The sequence below is a fragment of the Triticum aestivum genome, chromosome 6B (assembly GCF_018294505.1).
Source record: "Triticum aestivum cultivar Chinese Spring chromosome 6B, IWGSC CS RefSeq v2.1, whole genome shotgun sequence".
Classification (NCBI taxonomy): Eukaryota; Viridiplantae; Streptophyta; class Magnoliopsida; order Poales; family Poaceae; genus Triticum; species Triticum aestivum.
Window position 1 is genome coordinate 405,584,084 of NC_057810.1, and position 5,963 is coordinate 405,590,046.

Consider the following 5,963-nt stretch of genomic DNA (forward strand, 5'->3'; position numbering starts at 1 on the left):
AGGTGGAGTGGAGGGTGCGGTGGGTCATCGGCGACGGTGGAGTGGGGGAGGGTGCGGGCCGGGGGTCGGCGGCGGCGGACGGTGGAGCGGGGGAGGGTGCGGTTGATCGTCGGCGGTGGTGGAGCGGGGGAGGGTGCGGTTGATCGGCGGCGGCAATATATATATACTAATGGCGCACCGCGTAGCAGTGCGCCATTACTAGTTTAAACTAGTAATGGCGCACTGTTACTCGGTGCGCCATTAGTAGTTTTGCAAAAAAAAGAATAAAAAAATTCAGTACTGGCGCACTCCTTGTCTGGTGCGCCATTACTAGTTAGAACTAGTAATGGCGCACTTCGGTCGGATGTGCCATTAGTATGTATGTAAAAATGAAAAAAAAATTATCACTAGTGGCACACCTTTTGTGTGGTGCGCCATTAGTGTCTTCCACACTAATGGCGCATCAGCAACTGGTGCGCCATTAGTATATAGTAGTGGTGCACTACTTCCCTAGTGCGCCATTAGTGTCAATCCTATCTATAGCCCTTTTCCTAGTAGTAAGATCAAGATTCTTGTGGTTGGATTGGAATGTCTTAGTATCAACACATGAGGAGGTGGTTCTCTCTCAGAAAATAAGTAGTGGAAGTGTCGGCACGTTCTGATGGCTTCTCTCTCAAATGGAGAATGGGTGGAGGGGTATATATAGACTCTACACAAAATCTAACCATTACACACATTTTACCAAACTCGGTGAGACCAAATGCAGAAACTTGGTGGGACTGATCTAGTTCAAAATGTGAACGTTAGAATTTTTGGTGGGACCCATGAGGTCAACTCAGTGGGACCGATGCGCTAGAGTTAGGGAAAGACCTCATCTCGGTGAGACCAATCACATGAACTCGGTGAGACTGATTTAAGCAATAGGGAAACAGAGACTTGGTCAAGCAAACTTGGTGGGACCAATCGCTCATTTCAGTGAGACCGAAACGTTACGAAAAGGAAACAGAGATTTTGCATTGTGAACTCAGTGATACCGACCGCTCATCTCGATATGACAAAAACATTATGATGTGGAGCATCCCATGATCATCCCCATGGATGTATCTACATCTCCCACGACACCACTTGGACCAATGATAAGAGCTCGAGCAAAGGCTATTGAATATAAGGTGAACTCGCTCCTCCCTGAACTCCCAATTTCTACCATGAGACATTGCTGCTACATCAAGCGGAAACAGTATGTGTGATCAGGTAGCTAGAGGAAGGCCACGGAGCAGCTACATCCAATGGACAAGATGATGAGGACACCGACCACGAAGGACAAGAAGAAGAGCGATCGAAGAAGCTCCAGCGAGCGGACGTCCGCCAAGGACTGGACGTCTAGCGCCTGATGCTCCAGCCAGCGGACATCCGAGTAGGACCGGACGTTCGATGCCTGAAGGCCCAGCCGACCCAAGTCCTAGCCAACAAAATCTACAGCGAGTGGACGTCCGGCCTCCTCCGAAAGACCGGCAACACTTCCGCGAGCGGACATCCGGCCCTCATCGTACGACTGGCAATTCCACACCCGAGCCGATTTGTGGAAGACCGAAGCGAATGGACGACCGGTGACCGGACGACCGGCCACCTCCGGACGTTTGGTACCCCATTTACAGAACGTAATTAGCGGAAGTCCGAGCCCTACCGGACGAATGGACCTCCACGAGCGGCCGGACGACCGGTAGAGACCGGACGTCCGCTGCCTGTGTGTGCGCAGCTTCGGGCCCGAGGCCCATGTACCCTCTCATTCCGCCTCCTTTTGCACTTAGACTATAAATAGACCTCCTCCTCCTCCTAGTTAGGGTTAGCAAAGGATTAGCTCATATTTATGTGAGAGCTTTGCTCATCCACTTGGTTACTTCTCCTCGGAGCTCACGACCTCTTCGGAGAAGATCCCCCAAGTGGATTCAAGACACCTTCACGGGAATACCCTTCAAGACCTCCCCACGGAGAAGACCTTTTGTATCTTCCTTTGTTGACTTTGAATCGTGTATCATTCTTTGTGTTTCGAAGATCTATCATATGTGTGATCAAATCTTGTTGGTTGAGTGATTTCTCTCGTGTTTCCCCTCGTGATTTCTCCTCGTGTTCTTCGTGTTCTTCATAGGGTCCCCTCCAATCACGAAAGATTGGTGATCTAGGGTTCTACCCTACATCATCTTGGTATCATGAGCCACGTTGATCACGTATTTGGAGCCCCTACCTTTGTTTTCTAGCTTGATTTTGTTGTGTTCTTCCCCAGTTTCAAAAATCCCCACCAAAAATAGCCCCAATTTTTTTTGGTGATTTGTTGGTGTGATGAAGTTTTGTTGGATTTGGTCCATGGATTTGCTTTGCCACGAGTGGATCTAGCTTTCCCCCATCATCGCCACCATTTCGATCCACAAAATCACTCGCATTTGACCGATCTCGCCACCTCCACCACGAACCCGAGCTGTTCATCACGTGCCTGAAATCGCCCAGGCACCGGACATCCGCTAGCCACCAGACGTTCGACCACCGGATGACCACTCCCCGACCAGACGTCCGCTGTTTCCTGACAAAACTGAAATTTTTTTCGCCCAAAAATTTTTAGCCACCACCACCACTTCCGCATACGCACTACAACTCCCATTCCACTACCGCATACACACTCCGATTACACCACCACTTTCCGCACGCACCACCATCGCTTACCCGCTATCAACTCCGACAATTTTGACCCATTTTGGTCTTTGGGAATTTGAGTTGTTGTTCCTGTGTCCTATTGTATTTCGGCTATATAGGTACGGTGCAACATCAACATCACCACCGCTCATCTTCGCCAAGGAATCGTCATCGCCAACAACCGTTCTTGCTTACAAACGACTACCTTGACAGTAACCTCGTCGACATCTTTGTCTACCTTGACTTGCATTGATTACCCCATAGCCTTGCTTTTGCGTCACTTACCCATCGAGACTAGCCTTTGAGTATTGCTGGCAACGTGACTTGTGAACATTAGTGATCATACTTCCCATAGCATACATACCATGTCATCGTGGTGCATATCTTGGTATCATCTTCTGTGTCACAAAGTTGTTGTCGCATATAGACAATTGCTATCTTGGTTCGTGAAGTTTTGCATGAGAAAAGAGCTCAATAGACAAAGAGGCAAACAAGCTTTTAAGCAAGAGGGAAAGATAAGAAAAGAGCTTATAAGTAAGAACCATAGCATCATACTACATTAAGATTGTCATACTCAATCATCTTGGGAATACCATACATATAGCATACTTGCACTACTAGGGAAAAGCCTAGCAGTAGCGTTGGTTTTTGGCCTATCAGTAGCGTGGGTAGCCGCGCTACTGATACAGCGCTACAGCTAAAGCTTAGCAGTAGTGCCTACTGGCACGCCCTACTGCTATATCTACTTAGTAGTAGTGCTTTCCCAGACAAGCGCTACTGCTAATTACTAGTAGCGCTTCTCTCTGCCCGCGCTACTACTATTTTTCCGTATTCTATTTTTTTTAAAATAGGTCATATTCATACACCTTTATACAATTTTTCATACAATAGCAATTTAGAGATTGTTTTTACATTATAATGAGTTATTAAATCACTAGGTGAAAGAACCGCAGAGTAGTTTCAAATGGATGGATCCTAAGTGATCAAGTCATGGATTATCATGACTTAGGATACAACCACTTAAAACTAATCCGCGGTTCTTCCACCCAATGATATAATAACGTACTGATCATCATCATCATCATCATCGTGATCATCATCATATTAATATAAAAAACTCTTGCATCATATCATCACGAACGACACTAGCTAACAATCATCATAGTTATTACCACCAACACTATTTAATCATCATAGCACCACCAACACTAGCTAATATTAATCATCGTAGTCATCACCACCAATACTCATTCTGGCTAGCTAATCACTCCTACTGCTCTCTCTCTCTCAGGTAAAATAGCATAAAACATGTGTAGCGCTCCTGATTCATCATATTGAAGCCTGCAAATGAACTTGTCTCCTAATTGTGGGCTGCGCTTCTGATTGCTGCCCCCAAGTACTTCTCTATGTTCCTTCACAATTTTGTTCTAGTCTTTGACTATTAAGACTTGCTCGCTTCTAGAAATCCAGAATGCACTCATGTGAAATGTAGGTAGTCTTGGCCGTATGCTAATCATTGGGAGTCCCTGTTGAAGAACATCGTAGTAACATACTTAGAAATGAAGTTTAGCCTAAAAAAATGTATGCAAAAGATGCACTAAGGACAAATAGTAAAAAATCTTACCACCTTTCCTAAATAGATGTGACTGTAGTTCAGTACAAACACTATTGGTCGCACGTTTTGAGTACTAAGATTTCTAAGTCCAGGAAAATAATTTGTCTTGATAGTATGAAGATCCTCAAGCCATGAAACACAATGACTTGTCTCCTCGCAGTTTAGGTCAGCCCCGGAACAGTAGTAGGTCCTGTCTACCAAGCGCTGGACATGTTTGCTTGAATGGAAATAAGCTGTCAAAAGAAATTAGTTGTCAAATATTTTTGAATAAACAATATCCAAGACATAAATATGGTTGAGGAACTTACCTAATGGTAGAAATGCAGGCGTCTGCACATCGACCCAGATGTCGATATTATCTTCAATATCATCTTCCAGACGAATATCAAAGGTGGTAAACATATCAGGCTCAAATGCATAAGCCTTGCATAGTGCTCTCCATTATTTGCATTCAAAAAGGGTGTAGCTGTCTGTATTGTATAATTTTGTGGGAAAACTATAACCATGCTCGGTCCTCAAGTTAACTCCTTTTACCTCCATAGTTTCCATAGTACTGAAACCAACCTTATCCGAGACATATATTCTTGCATGGCAGGGGATACGCTAGTAGAATAGTAAAAAAATTAAATTATAAGTTGAAACAAAAGAAGCAGATGTCATGCTTAATTACGAAAAAAGACTTGTCATTGTGACTGACTGTATGCACTTCGAAGGTGTCATCCAGCTTGATGCTGAAGCGCCTACCACCAACTAGGTGAGGCCTGTCACACAGGCCGCGCTCGTCTTCGTATTATTCGCACATACTGAATTCCTTTTCATCGTCAGACATGTCCTATGTTCATAGTTGAAATATTAATTAAAAATCGACCGAAGGCAACTACCAGGGAACTCAACACATAGATCACTGTTACTCAATACACAACGGGTTGACTTTAGGTCTGTTGAGACTTCCTTCTCAAACTCTCATCTCACATATATGGTGGGCACTCCCTCTCTGATATTGCGACCGTTGGTGATGGTCGCTACTCCTCCTTTCCCTAGTGCATTACAAGTATGGAGCACAATGAAAAGAAGGAGAAGCGACCCCCATGACAACAGTCGGCGTTCTTCTTCTCTCATATATGGTGGACACTCCGACACCGATTTTTCGACCATCGATGATGGTCCCTAATCCTTCTTCCCCTAGTGCATAACAAAGGTCTAGCACAAAGAGAATAAGGAAAAGCGACCCCCACAACAACAGTCAGCATTCTTCTCTCATATATAGTGGAGACTCTCCCTCACTGATTTTTGGACAGTCATGTATGGAGCCCCGACAGACTTAAAGCCAACTCGAAATGTCGTTTAATTCTCTTTCTAGCAAATCCGGGGCACTCGATATTTCCGACATATTCTAGCACAAGTCATGCTTAAATTCACGGAAAAATCCGGCATGACCTTTGCTAAAATACGACATATCGAGAGCATGAAATTTGCAGGAACATAAATGAATCAACACTCCGGCAAAACAGAGGTCACTCAGAAATGAATGAACACTTCGCACATGAGCATAAACTAGTGCTCAATGCATTTCAATGGTTCAATATTGACAAAAACCTTTCAATATATCTTATAATCCAAACATTTCATTTGATTAAGAAGCATAACTAAATACCCTAGTTCGGATGTAGAGGAAGGTGGAGAA